The 16,603-nt window shown below is 40.3% G+C and overlaps 1 long non-coding RNA gene across 1 annotated transcript; it reads left to right on the forward strand.

The window, feature by feature from the left end:
• Nucleotides 1-371: 371 nt before the first annotated feature.
• On the forward strand, nucleotides 372-16,328 carry LOC144253500 (uncharacterized). The gene is made up of 3 exons (XR_013343294.1): nucleotides 372-455; nucleotides 870-966; nucleotides 16,252-16,328. It is a non-coding gene; the product is annotated as an uncharacterized LOC144253500 (long non-coding RNA).
• The last annotated feature ends 275 nt before the right edge of the window (nucleotides 16,329-16,603 follow it).

Below are 16,603 nucleotides of genomic sequence, written 5' to 3' on the forward strand. Positions count from 1 at the left end.
CAGGCCTCCAACGTACGAACCCTTCGGGGGGGACACACTCAAACCTAATCTCCTCTTCTTATAAGGACATCATTCCTATTGGATTAAGATACCTTAATAACCTCCTTAGGTAGCCCATCTCTAGATATTGTCACATTGGAATTAGGGCTTGTGGGTTTTGGGGGATACAAGTCAGCCACAACACCTTAGAGTACAGTTTCCATGCACAGCCTCTTGTGATGATGGGTTCCAGCCCTGGCTATGTCTGATCTTTTCCTTTCCTTAGCTACTCTTCAGAATTCTTAAGCTTAAATATAAAGATGTGGTTATAGAGTAAGGATTTTTTTTACTTTTCTCTCTAGATGAAGATCACAGTCCGATGGTGTGCTGTCTTTCAACATGGTCATCCTAATCAAAAGATCTTGGAAACATCCTCTTGGGGAGAAGTCTCAGGCAGAGTTCTTTGGCCACAGCAGGTGCAGCCTCATCCCTTTGTTCTTCCAGAATCCTCTCTGCCTTCTTCTCGGCACTCGTGTCTCTAGGTTCTAGAACTGTCCTCTCCCCTACCTCAATCCAGCCTAGAGTTCTCACTATCCAGTCACCAAGGCTGAGAACTCTAGAGAGGGAGCCAGGGACTGATACAGCCTCCAGGAGAGAGGGGTGCCAGCAGGGCCAGGCCAGACCACAAGCAAAGAAAGGGAAGTTGTAAAGACAATTTCCAAGAGAGCAGGTGCCTGAGAAGTCCACAAAATCTATGGATTATCAGTGCTTGGGAGAATAGTGTACATGAAAATTCCTGGAGACAAATTATAAGAGTGTTTGACTGTGAGGGAAGATGGGGGAAAGAGAGAGAATACGGTCTTCCTGATCCCATCCTGTAATTCTTCCAGAGGCATGCCGTTTCCCTTCTCACTGATGACTGCAGTCAACATACTGTCTGAACTGTTCACCAGACATTTCTACCTGTGTGTCCTGCACACTCTTCAAGTAAGTTCATCATTATAATTTGGGGGACTCAACCTTCTTTTTATTACCCACTCACATACCAGAGCAGTATACAAAATATGCTGCCCAAGAGGCCACCCACCCAGTAGAGTGATTTTCTCAGAGTTGTCCTCAGACTGGTAGGATCCATCCCTTCTGCAATAGTGCCAGAAATGCTGAGGGCCCTGACCAGAATCAGATAACTCTGGTGGCTCTGCAATGACCTGAGCTCAGACCAGTTCTGGCATGCTGGCCTTTGAGAACTACCGGCTAAGAATGGGAAGACCCAGGACTCAGCCCGGACAGAGATGGGCCTGCCGGGTCCCACACCTTTTGTACTATTAGGAGCAGATCTTTGTTTAATGTTTATCCTTCCTCTTTGAGCTCTGGGGATAAGGATTCCATCCCACTCACTTTTCACATCAAAACCTGCACAGTGTCTTTCATGAGTAGAGGCTCAAATGCTTTTTGTTATAATGAACCACTATCGTGAAATTGTTCAAATGATTAACAGTATCATAGATGGCCTGATGCACAAGAAAAATGGGACATTTTCTGGCAAGTCCTTAACTTGGTTGGGCTCTGCAGCTGCTGGTAAGGAGAAGCTATCAGTAGACACATTTGTATGTACCTTTGTAGGCAGCATCTCCTTATAGCCTTGCTATCTCCTGAATATTCCAAGTGTATTTCTTTTTTTTTTCTTTTTTTTTTTTTTTTTTTTGGTGGTGCTGGGGATTGAACCCAGGGCCTTATGCACACAAGGCAAGCACTCTACCAACTGAGTTATATCCCCAGCCCTAAGTGTACTATTTCTTAGTACAGATTTTATTAAGATTATTTTTGAAATTTACTTAAACCACATTTTTTTTAACTCCCTATAAAAATATTAGGTATGCTCTGCAATTTGTCCTGGCCCCTACACAAAATGGTCTTGTGTGGCAGCAGCTATGAATTGCAGGTATCCATCCCTTATTCTCCACCTTGGTTAGGTCCCTGAAAGTCTTCACCACACTGAGCGCTAAAGAAATAGCACAAGGCATGGTTGAACCCAGAAAATGGCTTAGAGGAAATAAGTCTTGGCTTTGCTGAAACAAGATATACATGGAATTTCTCAACATTTTTTTTTTTTTACTTGGAAGTCATAATAATTCACCCAATGAATAAACTTACTGCCTACCAACTCCACTATGATTTATAATGTAAGACTACACCTCTCTTCCTCTTTAGTTGACTGGACTATTGATAATTACCTGGCCCAAAGTAGCCAGTTCAGAGGCTAGTGAGAGACCAATGAAATGGTCTAGATTGAAACAGTGCCCCAGTGTCTTTGATTCTTGCTTGAGAGATTCTATTTGGGAAATATGGAGAGACTGACTTAGTTTGCAGTGAAGGTGTCAGGGAAACTAATGTCATGAGATCATATCCTCTTGGAGGATGAACAAGCATTCCCTGGCCTACATTCTCAGGTGACTAGAGACCGCTTTCTATCCTCCCAGAGGAGAAAGGAAGCAACAACCCCCCTGGAGTACAGTACTGTCCTTCTCCTGTGTTGAAATAGGCAGGCTTGCACATCACCTTGTAGGCTTGCAAGTACCTCACTGCCAAGTCTCTAAGCCTGAGAGGCTGAACACGATGTCACTAGACAGGGGAAGCAACTGGTACCTTCTGTGCTCAGGAGCTTCAAGGAGCTAGTTGCCCTCTGCTCTGCTCCCTCTAGAATAGGAAGGCTCTGCCCTGGCCCCCAGCAAAGCATCCTGTCTTCCCCATGGTTAGTGCTACCTCACCTACCTACCCTAGTTTACAGCAGTTTCAAACTAAAGTACTTCTCAGTTAAAAACAAAGCTTGCAACACTAAGGAGTCAGGATATTCTTATTATCAATTTGGGGAAAGAAGAAGGTTGTTGACTGAATTCTTCTCATTTTATTCACGTTTTGATACCTGAAAGGCATAACCCTGGTAGGGATTTCTGCTGCTTTAGAAAACTTAGAGGAAAACACAAACTTTCACATGGCAATTAATGCATTGATGTAAAATCTGTTAGCTTTGAAAGGCTCTGGGAAAATCACTTAGCTTCTCTACCTCATTTTTTATTTCCTCTATAAGTTGGCATCTTGATGATTTTGTATGGCTATAACAAAATACCTGAGTCTGGGTATTTCTAAAGAATAGAAGTTTATAATTCAAAATAGCATGTAATATTTGAGGTGTATTATGAAATATGCTATTTCATAATTTATAATTTAAATGCTATTTATAATTTTATTATAAAATAGAATACTATGTAAAGCTGAAAATAAAGTGAAAAAAAGTATTACATGTACAATAATGATAAATAAGAAATGTCCAATTTGTATTTTCTTAGTTATTGCAAAACACTTTGTCTTGATACTGCGTTAGTATTAAAATATACCTTCTTATAAATTCTATTGAGTCTTACCACATTGATTCTCAATCTCTGTAATATATATTGGTCACATTTTAATTGGAAGAATTTAAAATGAAAATTCAGATTCATTATTTATAGGAAGGTCCTGCCCTGGCCCCCCACCATGTTTGGGGTATGTTTGGGGTAGGACCTGAGACCTGAAATTTTCAAATGTTTCATGGACTGCACATTGAGCATCAGTGGTCAGAAACTGCTTTCTCCAATGGCTGTAGTTCAAAAGTGTCAACCAATAGTCCATTTGTTGGCCATTTATTCCTCAGATTTATAGGTTAATGGTATTTAGAGGTGAGGTCTTTGGGAGGTAATTAGAGTTAGAGGAGGTCATGAGAATGGGTCCCCATGATGGCATTAGTGTCTTTATAAGACAAAGAAGAGAGACTCAAGCTGGCATGCTTCCTCTGTCTCATGATGAGATACCTTGTGCCGTGTTACCATGGAGCAGCAAGACCCTTAGTAGATGCTGGCACCAAGCTCTTGGACTTCCCAGCCTCTAGAACTATGAGCTAAATAAGCTTCTATTCTTTATAAATAAATAGACTCAGGCATTTTATTATAGCAGTAGAAAACCATCAAGACACTAATTTATAGAGGAAAAAAAATGAGGTTCCAAGAAGCTAAGAGATTTTCCTACAGTCTTTCAAAGCTCACAGGAAACCATGATTTCAAATGAGTTCCTTCCACTCTGAGCTCAGGATCTTTGTACAGCATAAAGATGCCTTATATAATGTAATGCTACCTCGCTTCACATAGATGATAGAGACTTACAGCCATAGATTTCCCATTGTCGTACTCCTACTCCTGCCATGTTTTAAACGCCGAACAGAATTCTTACTTGTTTTGTTTTAAGCAGTTATCTCTTAATGAATATTTGGAGATTAGATAAAAGATCTTTTCTACTTATGATGTTATTTTCCATGACTGATGCCCTTCATTCCTTTGTGTGAATGCAGATTTAATTTTACTGTTTTTCTGCTGATGACAATTGCTTTGGAAGCTTTTTAAAATCAGAAAAAGTACTTATTTGCTTTCATTTCTGAAAAATATTTTCATTAGACATGGAATTCTATGGAGCGTTGTTTTTTTTAACTCTAAGGATATATTTCAGTGTTCCTGGCTTGCGTATATCCAATAAGTCTGTTGTTGTTTCATGTTTCTTGTCCCTGTTTTTCGTTGTTTCAGTGGGAGGGTAAATCTGGTGTTCTTGATTTAAGTTTCCCTCTTACTACTTCTTGGCCATAGGTTGACATTCTTTTCTCCATTCTAAGGACCTGTGTGGCCTCTGTTTGTGTCTTCTCTTAGGTTCCCAGGAACTACTGATCACTTGCAGATAGGAAAGGTACCATGAGCTCACCTGTCTGTGTATCTTTGCTGCTGTGTTTGTGCTGCATGCAAAGCTTCTTCCTGACACTTTCAACCTTCTCTGGTGTACTTCCCCATTGGTGTGTTCACTCAATCACACCGGTAGCTCCAATGATGGAGTTTCATATGTGGTAAAGGACTTAGTCTCTATTATATCCTGCTCCCAGTCACAATGCTCACATCCGGACAGAAAGCTTAAGATCCCTAATTCTCCTCATCCATATGAGATAGATAATTCATATCATCATTATGTGAAGCTTAGGGAAGGCAATGGGCACCAAAGCATTTAAAAATCAAAACAATTCATTAAAACATGAGGTGTTATTTGGCACTTGCATTTTGTATGATTGTTGTCTAACAACCTCAGGTTGTACTTTAGGATATACAGATAAAGCTCTCAGGGAGAATTAGGAGGAGCTAGAGATGTCTAGAATTTTTGCCCATGAACCACCACCACCTTGGCCAAGGTTTGGCAAATCCTATCCCTTAGGCAATCATGCCTCTCAACACCCCTTAAACATCTCATTCACCACCTGATGCAATAAACCATCCCAAACTGCTCTTCATCTCAGACTTTGGTTAGGGAAGTAAGATGACCCTAAGTATAAATCTGGACAAACTCTGATGCCTTTGGGAGAATATAGTCCCCGAGTGAGTACTTTTGATCTGCACAATGTTGAACATGCCCGTTCAGGCAGAGCTGTGTTTTCTATGAACAGTTGGTTCAGTGGCTCCCTTGCCCTCTATCCATTGATCTGCCTGATTTCTGAAGACATCTGGCCCCAGCCACTTAAGCAGAGACTTCTTTGCTGAGAGAATGGGAATCTTTTTGCTTTATATTTAGGAAAGGAAAGACGTCTGTTTACATTTTTCTTCAAGGGTGGTGGTTTTCATGTTGTCTCTTAACAGTTTGCAGTTTGATGACTTCTCTTATGCAGTAGGTATAGTAATGAAGCACTTTCTCTGGAGTTCTCATCTTTCTAAGCCTACTCGTTCTCTACTCTCCCATTCTGCTATGCTAGATTAACTCCCAGCCCTTGTGCTCCTACTGCTCCTTAAAGCTTCTCTTCTTGTTTTTGTTTCATGAGTATTTTGCTTACTTGATCTTTCACGAGCAGATAGCAATGAATACTTCTGATGTGTTTGGGTTTATCCTCATAATAGCTTCTGTGGTAGTAGCCATTATGGATGGTATGGGGAGTCCCCCCAAAGCTCCTGTATTAGTAATATGGAGGCAAAATCATTACATTATGAGAGCTGTGACCTGATCAGTCCATACTAGTTGGAATGGACCGACCAGGTGGTAACTGTGAGCAGGTGGGTCATGGATCGGGCAGGTGAGTCAAGGTGGGCATGACCTGAAAGACTGCAACTGCCCCTTGGCTCCTTCTCTCTCCTCTCTCTCTCTCTGCTTCCTGGCTGAGGAGAGAGCTTTCTGCTGTCACACCCACCTGCCATGATGTGTAGCTTCACCTTAGGTCCAGAGCAATGGAGTTTGCCATACATGGACTGAAACCTCTAAAACCGTGAACCCCACATAAACTTTTCCTCCTCTAAGTTGTTCTTGTTGGATATTTTGGTCATGGCACTAAAAAGCTGGCAAACACAGTTGTTTTATGAATTTTGATGCTGTTATTTAGTGCATTCATATTTATCACAGTCCTTATTGTATACTGCTCACTTAAGATTGAAAAGTGCCCTTCTTTGTCACATTTTTTCTTTGCAATATTTCTGTATGTCTGAAAAACTCTCATCATAGAAAATAATTATCAACCAGATTCCATTATTTTTGAAATTAGTTGAAAGGGATTTAGATATTCATTGTTCTATTCTTTTGACTTTTCTGAAGACCTAAAAATTTTAAAATTGGAAAGGATTTGGGAGGATAGTAATGTGAAAGTCACTCAGAGTTCATGTTCAACATATGTTAACCCTTCTGGTTTGGGAGATGTGGTAGAAGTAAACAGTTTCAGTCACAAAAGGCTTGAATTCAAATTCCACCTCTTACCACCTTAGGCAAATCACTAACCTCTTAAAACTAGTTCTTTACCTGCAAAATGCTAGATGTGTTGGGGAATTGTTATGAAGATAAGATGTATTGATGTATATGAAGTGACTTACAGTATGTTTTAATTTAAAAATTCACTATTTTGTCAAATACCAGTGCATGTATTTAGCAAACATAACTTGGCACTTACTATGTGCCAGATACTATTCTAAACACTTTTCAAATATTAGTTCAAGTAATTCTCATAACAATCACTGCATAGTGCTCTGGTGATCTCCATTTGACTCATGATAAAATACACACAAGAGATAATTACTTTACCCAAAGTCACACAGCTGATAATTGTGAGAGATTGGCTCCAAATCCAAGCAGTTTGGCTCAAGAATCCTTGCTTTGATCTGCTATATCTCAACATAAATATTAGAGAAGAAACATCCTGTTATTGGATAGGGAAGTCTGCTATGTTGTATTATTGATTCACTGGGATCATTTTAATATAATTTAAATGTATATTTTAGATTTTTCGGAATATTGCATCAATAACCCAGCTTCTCTGCCAATTTTGGCAAGTAAATTTAAAAAATTAAATAAATACACCTAGTTCCAAACAAAGCAAACCCAATACAACAGCATGAAACAAACAACATGAAAAAAAAAAAAGCTGGGGCTGGGGATGTGGCTCAAGCAGTAGCACGCTCACCTGGCATGTGAGCGGCCCAGGTTCGATCCTCAGCACCACATACCAACAAAGATGTTGTGTCCGCCGAGAACTAAAAAATAAATATTAAAAAAATTCTCTAAAAAAAAAGAAAAAAGAAAAAAAAAAGCCTTCTTGATGGGTGAAAATCTAGATGTAGGTCAGTTAAAATTCTCTTCCCCAAATTGACGTAAGACACACAGTTTCCAGTGGGCAGGTGAAAGCCACTGACTACGGATGCATACCTTTACAGATTCATCTGTCAACATGGTGGAGTAGGTCTCTGCAAGGCAGGAGAAGATGAAGAGGATGGGCAATGGTTTAGTCAGCTTCTTCACTGCTGTGACCAAAAGACCCAACAAGAGCAATTTTAGAAGATAAAAAGTTTTATCTGGGGCTTCACAGTTTCAGAGGTCTCAGTCCAGGCAGCTGGCTCTGTTCCTCAGGGCTCAAGATAACATTAAGGTGGAAGAGTGTGTTGGATGGTAGTGTCTCAAGAGATCACACTGAGAAGCAGAAAGAGACTAAGCTTGGGTCATAAAATACAAACCCCAAAGGCATGTTCCCAAGGACCCACCTCCTCTAGCCACACCCTCCCTGTCTATTGTTATCACTAAGTTAACCCCTATCAGGGGATTAATTCACTAATTATGTTAAACCTTTATAACCCAACATTTCACCTCTAAACCCTCTCGCATGGTTTCACATGTGAGTTTTTGGGAAACACCACATATCTAAACCATAATAGGCAAAAAGGAGACTCAGGCTAAAGGATCTTCTCTGTGAATTAGCTCCTCTGGGGCCCAGGTAAATCCAGTAGTCATGTGGGCAGAAGGTACCACCACCATGTCTGTGCTCCCTAAAGGAGAAGTTGAGATACATACAATTAGAAGTATTGGTATCTGCATGCTGATAAACTATGATACATATTGCTGTGGTTTGAATGTGTCCCCCAGATTTCAAGGGTTGAAAACTTAATCTCAAATTCATATGTTATTAGAATTCAAGCCTTTGCAAGGTAATTAGGTTTAGATGAAGTTACAATGGTGGGGCCTCCATCATGGTACTAATGACCTTATAAGAAGAAGAAAGGAAAACTGAGCTCTCATGCTACTCTTCCTTGCTGTGTGATGCCTTCTGCCATGTTATGATACAGTAAGAAGGGTAGTGATTAGATACTGGCACCATGCTCATGGACTCCCCAGCCTCCAGAACCATTAGATAAATAAACCTCCATTCTTTATAAATTACCTAGTCTCAGATATTTTGTTATAGGTATAGAAAACAGACTTAGACACATTTCCACCCAAAGACTATGAAGGAAGAAGGATTGCCTTGAATATCATAATAGGGAAAGTTCTTTTCGGGCTGTAGAAGACAAATCATCTGGGGATCCTTATCGTACCATGTTCAGCTAGAGGAGAAAAACTGGCTGCTTATGGGTACACTTAGTTTTAAAGGGTGACAGACTGTTTGACCAACAAACACCAAAAAGGGCTTTTGAGCCTATGGTAAGTTAGTATGAGATCATGCAACTGTTAAAATATAATAGGACAGCTAAGATAGTGCCTTCACTGACAGGCACACAAATGACCAGTGTCCCATACTGCCTTTATTTGCAGACAGGCTTGTCCTTCAGCCTGTTCAGGCTGTTGTCTGATGTTAGCACTGGGATCAGCTTTAGAAAAAGCTGAACAGGGGAGAAGATTCATTGGTTATAACTATTGAAAGGAAGACAAAAAGATTCAGAGTCTGTAATTTTCCCACCCACATTAAGTTATTTGGATAAAACTCTGCTGTCATAACCAGACTGAATTCACTAAAAATAAAGTATGTCTGAGACTACTTCCTCAGGTTTGGCCACTGGCTCCCTATGAGAAAGAGCAGAGAAGTTTGGGGGGTCTTTACTAAATACAGCCCCATTTCAGAAAGTGTTAGCTTTTGTTGAAATTTATTGCAGGAGATTTATCGACTCGTGAGATAAATATTGACCAAGTCAAAGTCAAGGTTATTACTTATCTTCAGGAATAATAAATCTTGGTGTTCTTAGTGACACAAAGTCAATATGTACTTTGCTGCATAAATTCCAAATGAAGAGTTTCATTGAAACATCTGTAAATCTCTCCATCATGACCACGAGCATAGCTTTTTAAAATTTACTGTTAAAGAAAGAAGAATACCCAGGCCTGGTGGAAACATCTACTGTTCACCTCGATGAATCGAACTAGGTAGTCCCATTTCCACTGTGAAGAATCTCTGATTCATTCACCAGAAATATAGTCCACTGATGGTGAGTTGATCCCTATTGTCATTGATACTGAGTCAGAAGAATCAAAATTCTTCTCATTCTAAGTAAGAGGCAAAATAAACTCATGGATTACAGACGGCTGGTACGTTTCAGGATTAAAAAGCGTTTACTTTTTATCTACGTAAAGGATGGATTCTAGCAAAATTGAAGGGAAAATAAGGAAAAGGAAATGAAAAGAAAACAAAATCTTGGCATGTAGCAAGGTTTCTGCTTCTAGTATCTGTCCACCTTTTCAGTTTGAACCCCTCTGCAAGCATTCATTAGTCACTAAAGTAACTAGGGTACAAACTTGATTTGGTAAAATTAGCTAGGGATGCAGAAAAATGGGAAACCACTGAATCTGAGCTCAAGGAGTACTTCTCCAGGGAGCCTTGGGAGTGGGCAGGCTGCAAGGATCTGTTTTATCAGGGCTCACAATGGCAGTCTCCTGCCTGAAGATGAGTCCCACAATTTTTTTTTGTTTGTTTCCAGGAATGAAGGTGGCTTGCATCTGTACAGCTGTGTTCCCTTGCATCATGCCTGGCCTCCACTATAGAATCTTAGACTTGGAATGGGAGTCCTGTTCCCTGGTGCTGCTCTGTCACCTCTCACGTGCAGTACTAAGCTGCTTTTTAAGTGGCCTCTTATTGTTCATTCTTTATTTTTTTTTATTTAATTAATTTATTTAATGCTGTGCTAGGGATTGAACTCAGGGCTTTGAGCCTGCTAAGCAATTATTATACTGAATTATACCCCCAACCCTTCTGGTTCATTCTCAACATGGCAGCCACAGCACCTAGCACAGTTTAAGCCTGATCACACCATTCTTCTGTTTAACCTCCTCTGATAACTTCCCATCTGCATTCGTTTCTTAGGGTCTACCACAAAAAAAAAAAAAAAAAAATACAATCTGCCTTTCATATCCGCAGGTTCCACAGCCATAGATTCCACCCCGTGGATGAAAAAAAAAAGTATTCAGAAACAAATTTCAAGAAACTTTCAAAAAGCAAAACTTGAATTTTCCCTGTGCCAAGCACCATGATGAATCCACCAGAATAAAGGGATGTGTATACATACTTTGATGTAGCCTCCCACCATGAAAGAGAGAAAATGTTATACTGTTGAATCATCCTATGTAGTTAGACCTACTGTGGTTGCATCTGTATGACTTTGTACAGACTTTTTTTTTTTTTGGTCATTATTTCCTAAATAACACAGTATAAGAACTATTTACATTGTATTAAATATCATATGTAATCTAGAGATGATTTAAAGTACGGAGAAGGATGTGGGTAGGTTATATGCAAATACTGCTCCATTTTAGGTAAGAAATTGAGCATCCTCAGATCTTGGAATCCACAAATTGGGCAGCTTAAAACAGTAGAAATCTATTCTTTCTCAGCGTCAGACTGAAAGTCTAAAACCAAGGAATCAGCGAAGCTAGGTTCCACCCACAGGCTTTTGGGGAGAATCCTTCCCCGTGTCTTCCAGCGTCTGGTGGTTGCTGCCTGCCGTCTGGGGCATGTAACTGCATCTCTCCAGTTCTGCTTCTTTTGTCACATGGAGTCCTTCCCCACGTGTCTCTCATGTGTCCTCTGGTAAGAACACCAGTCATTGGACTTAGGACCTGGCCTATCCAGGATGACCTCATCTTAATTACTATGCAAAGACCCTGTCTCCACATAAGGTCACATTCATAGGTGCCAGAGGATAGGATTGAGCCCTGTCTTTGGAGGGGGGAGTCACAGTCCCACCCACCACATCATCTTCCTCAGAATGAAACTGAACCTGTGTGCCTTTGCCTCTGGGGTCCCTATCCACTGGCTTCTCCCTCCCTCCCTCCCTCCCCGTGTTGTCGCTGCTGCAGTCCCCATTGCACACCATTCCAGCCATTCTTTCTGATTCCTGAGCAGACCAGACTCCTCTCTCTGCTCCAAGCCTTTTTCTTGCTTCCCCTCCCCAACCCCCCCCCCCCCCGCCTTCTGCCTGGAATCTATCCTCAAAAGGCTATCTCCTCTTCCTTCAGGGATCTGTGCAGAGAGCCTTCCTTGGACACACGGGGAATACATCTCCACTTGCTCTTTGTCGTACCCCTCTGGATGCTTTACCCCCATCTCAGATAGCTTTTTCCAACTCATTTCTTATTCATTATTTCTCTTCTTTACAAGAATGTGATTTTCTGAACAGCAGGCACCTTGCCTATCTTGGTCCTTCTTTATGAACCATTGCCAGGCAGAGCAGACCCCTACCTAATATTTTTTTTGAAGGAAAGAATGCTGCTTCTTCTATCACAGCCCTGAGGAAGGGACATTTTCAAACTTCATGGTGGCCTCTTTATCAGGAAACTGGACTCTTCCTCCTCCTCCTCCTCCTCCTCCTCCTCCTCATCCCTCCTCCCCCTCCTCCTCCTCCTCATCCCTCCTCCCCCTCCTCATCATCATCCCTCCTCCTCCTCCTCCTCCTCATCATCATCCCTCCTCCTCCTCCTTGTCTACCTCCTTTTCCTCCTCCTCTTTCTTCTCCTTTTTGTACTGGGAATTGAATCCAGGGGGCGCTTTACCACTGAGCTATATCCCCAGCTCTTTTATTTTTTCTTTTGAGACAGGGTCTTGCTAAATTGCTGAAGGTCTTGCTAAATTGCTGACATTGGTCTTAAACTTTTGATGCTCCTTCTTTGGCCTCCCAAGTGGTTGGATTACAGGAGTGCACCACCATGCCTGGCATTGACTAATTCTTGTTGACACTTTCTGTGACACACTTTTGCTTTGTGCCCACCATTTGGAATAAATTTAATCCTGCTGAAAAAGTTATGAATTGCAGGTTTTAAGGAAATTCAGGCAGTTCGTACACATCTGTATTTAGCATTAAATACTCTATTGTAGTGAAAATATGTTGAGACTTTTTATTTGCCTTTCGCTTATTCAAAAGCTTTTTAGAGTTTATTTTGCTTTTTAGGGTTTGTTACACTTCTAAGAGCATAGTGCCTTTCTAAGGTCTTTATTTTTCTACTCAAATCAAAAAACAACCAGGGATCTAGAAAAACTCACATTCAAAGAAAAGACTCTCCTGAGCCTCATTTCTTAGGACACTTCATACTTACTCAATGGAGCTGGCTTTGTAGAGCTGCCTGGGTTTGAGTATGTGCCTATCACACGCTGGTTCCATCACTTTAGGCTAATGGAGATGAATCATTGTCCTCAGTACAGAAAGTAGTACTACAAAGGCCCAGTTTTGTCACCCCATGTCCCCCCCTTCTACCCAATAATGGAGCTCCTATACTCCAGGGGTAATCTGGCCAACATTGGGTTCTTACAAGTGTGCTTTTCTTTTTCTTTTTATTTGTTCTAATTAGTTATACATGACAGTAGAATGCCTTTTGACACATTATACATAATGGAGGATAACTTCCCATTCTTCTGGGTGTACATGGTGTAGAGTTATGCAGGTCATGTCATCATATATGCAAATAGGGTAATAATGTCTGATTCATTCTACTATCTTTCCTAGCCCCTCCCCTCCCTTCACTCCTTTCCATCTGATCCAACATGTATCTATTCTTCCCTAATTATCGTCCACCCCCACCCCCCCGTCTTATTGTGAATTAGCATCCACATATCAGAGAAAACATTCAACCTTTGGTTCTTTGAGATTGGCTTATTTTGCTTGGTATGATACTCTCCAGCTCCATCCATTTACCGGCAAATGCTACAATTTCATTCTTTATGGCTGAGTAATGTTCCATTGTGTATATACACCACATTTTCTTTATCCATTCATCTGTTGAATGGCAACTAGGTTGATTCCACAATTTAGCTATTGTGACTTGAGCTGCTATAAACATTGATGTGGTTGTATCACTCTAGTATGCTGATTTTTAAGTCCTTTGAGTATAAAATGAGGAGTGGAATAATTGGGTCAAATGGTGGTTCCATTCCAAGTTTTCTGAGTAATCTTCATACTGCTTTCCATAGTGGTTACACCAGTTTGCAATCCCACCAGAATGTTGGAATGTACCTTTTTCCCTACATCATCACCAACATTTATTGTAGTCTTGATAATTGTCATTCTTACTGGAGTCAGATGGAATCTCAGTGTAGTTTTGATTTTCATTCCTTTAATTGCTAGAAATGTTGAACATTTTTCATATATTTGTTGATCAATTGTGCTTCTTCTGTGAAGTGTTTGTTCAGTTCCTTAGCCCATTTATTGATTGGGTTACTTGATTTTTTTTTTTTTTGGTGTTAATTTTTTTTTAGTTCTTTTTTTTTTTAAAGAGAGAGTGAGAGGAGAGAGAGAGAGAGAGAGAGAGAGAGAGAGAATTTTTAATATTTACTTTTTAGTTTTTGGCGGACACAACATCTTTGTTGGTATGTGGTGCTGAGGATCGAACCCGGGCCGCACGCATGCCAGGTGAGCGCGCTACCGCTGAGCCACATCTCCAGCCCTTGAGTTCTTTATATATTCTGGAGGTTAATACTCTTTCTGAGGCGACAAGTGTGCTTTTCAATCTCTTTGGTCACTATGAATTGTTTCCTATGAGACCATTATTGAACTCAATAGCCATTGTGGTGGGGTTGGAATGTAGGGCCATTAGGAGATAGGTAGGCCATGAAGGGGGATTAATGCCTTTCTCACAGGTGAAGGTTTATTCTTGCAAGAATGGATTATTGTAAAGCAAGGCCACCCCTCTTGTTTTTAGTATTCTTCATGTACCTTCTTGCCCATTGCAACGTCACCAGGCATGAAGAGGCACACATCCCTCAGTAGATATGGTTGCCTGATCTTGGAGTTCACAGCCTCCAGAACTGTGATCTTAAATAAACTCTTTTCTTCGATAAATTACCTAGTCTCAGGTATTCTGTTATAGCAATAGAAAATGGGATAAGACAAGGGGTCAACAAATCTTTTACATATGTTAGTAAATAGCCCTTCCAATTCATATAGACACGCCCACCAATAGGAAAGCAGTCATAGATGAAAATGGGCAAAGCCATGTTTCAATAAAACTTTATTTATGGGCCCCAAAACTTGAATTAGGCATAATTTTCATGTGTCCCACAATATTCTTCATTTGATTTCTTCAACATATATTTAAACATATAACAACCACTTAGCTCCCAGGCCATATGAAAACAGGTGATAGTTAGGTTTAGCTTATGACCCTGCTGTACTGGGGGAAAGGGCACAACTGCACATGGTGACTCAGAGAATTAGTGAGTACATGTTTTAACTCATAGCCCAAGGCATGAACAATAATTGTATTCATTGATCCCTATCACATAAAAAAAACCTGGTGCTTTCCGTAACATAAAGCAGGAGACTGAGGCCCAGCATAATTTTCATATGTATAAGTTTAGACTTGCAGCTGTAACACTTATTCCTCACCTAAAGCTCAGAGCAGTTTTCTGTCAACTGCTGATCGACACTGATGAACTTGATATCCTTTTTATACTTTCCCTCACTTAATTTTACTTCATGTGCTTTGATCTCCCTTTTCCAGCTCTCTCTCTTTTCTGGGATGTCAGTGTTTCTCTTAGAAATTGCTAATATTGCAGGGAGCTGGTTAACCAGGAACTGGGATAGTTTGGAGTTAGAAAGTCCCAGTCTCAGGAAGGCTCTGAAGAAGGGAACTACATAGAAGACAAGCACTATGAGATATGGAGACACGAACAGCTTGTTTTCCTGTGTATGCACAGGAGAAAAAATAATGCAGGGGCTACTGCTTCCTTAAAAGTATGTTTTACAGAGTTAAAGACTACAGATTTTAGGCGTCAGAACCAAACTACACAAGTTCTAATCTCATCTCAACTTTTGCCAGAAGGATATGACTATGGTGGGGGGTGGGCACATAAGCTCAAACCTGAGAGCTTCCTTTATACAATTAAGATGATAATCATAACAGTATGATTAAGATTTCCAAAGCTATGATGTGCATATCTCTTGGTTCTGTACATAGTATGGAACATTTAACAATATTAGCTAATTTCTTAAATTGACTTTTTATTTTGGAATAATTTTATTTATAGAAAAAATGTAAAGGTAATACAGGGAGTTGCCATAAACCCTTCAGCCGGTTTCCTTTCATTGATAACATCTTACATAACCCTACGACAATTGTCACAACTAGAAAATTAACATTGGTGTAGACTATTAATTAAAATCCAGACTTTATTTGTATTTCTCCAATTTTCTACTCATCCTTTTTTTTTTCTTTTCCAGGATTTTATCCAGGATCACAGAATACATTTCGTCTTCATATCTCCTTATTTTTTTTCAATCTATGGCAGTTTCTTGGCTTGCTTTAATTTCACCATCACCTTCATGAAGCATACTGGTCAGATATTTTATATGTTTTCCATCAATACGAGTTTGGCTCATGCTGTTTATTTTATTTTTTCCCCTCTGTACTAGGTAGGATTCAACTCAGGGGAACTCTACTATTGATCTACATCCACAGTCCTTTTTAATTTTTTTTTTTTTTTTGACATAGGGCCTGGCTACGTTGTCCAGGATGGCCTTGGACTTGTGATCCTCCTGCCTCAGCCTCCGGAATCACTGGCATGACAGGTCTGTGTCACCACACCCAGTTGGCTAATGCTTTTTCACGATTATGTTGGGGTTACGTTTGGGGGAATGAATTCCACAGAGGTGAAATGCCCTCTTCATCACATAATGTCAGAGGTCCATGATCTCAGCATGACTCATTGCTAGTGAAGTTAACCTTGATCCCTTGGTTACGGTGGTGTCAGCCAGATTTCTCCACTGTCAAGTTGCTTGTTTTTTCTTTACCAATTCTATAGAAAGTGAGTCCTTGGGTCTCTCCCACATTCCAGAGGAGAAGA

The sequence above is a fragment of the Urocitellus parryii genome, chromosome 3 (genome assembly GCF_045843805.1).
Source record: "Urocitellus parryii isolate mUroPar1 chromosome 3, mUroPar1.hap1, whole genome shotgun sequence".
Classification (NCBI taxonomy): domain Eukaryota; kingdom Metazoa; phylum Chordata; class Mammalia; order Rodentia; family Sciuridae; genus Urocitellus; species Urocitellus parryii.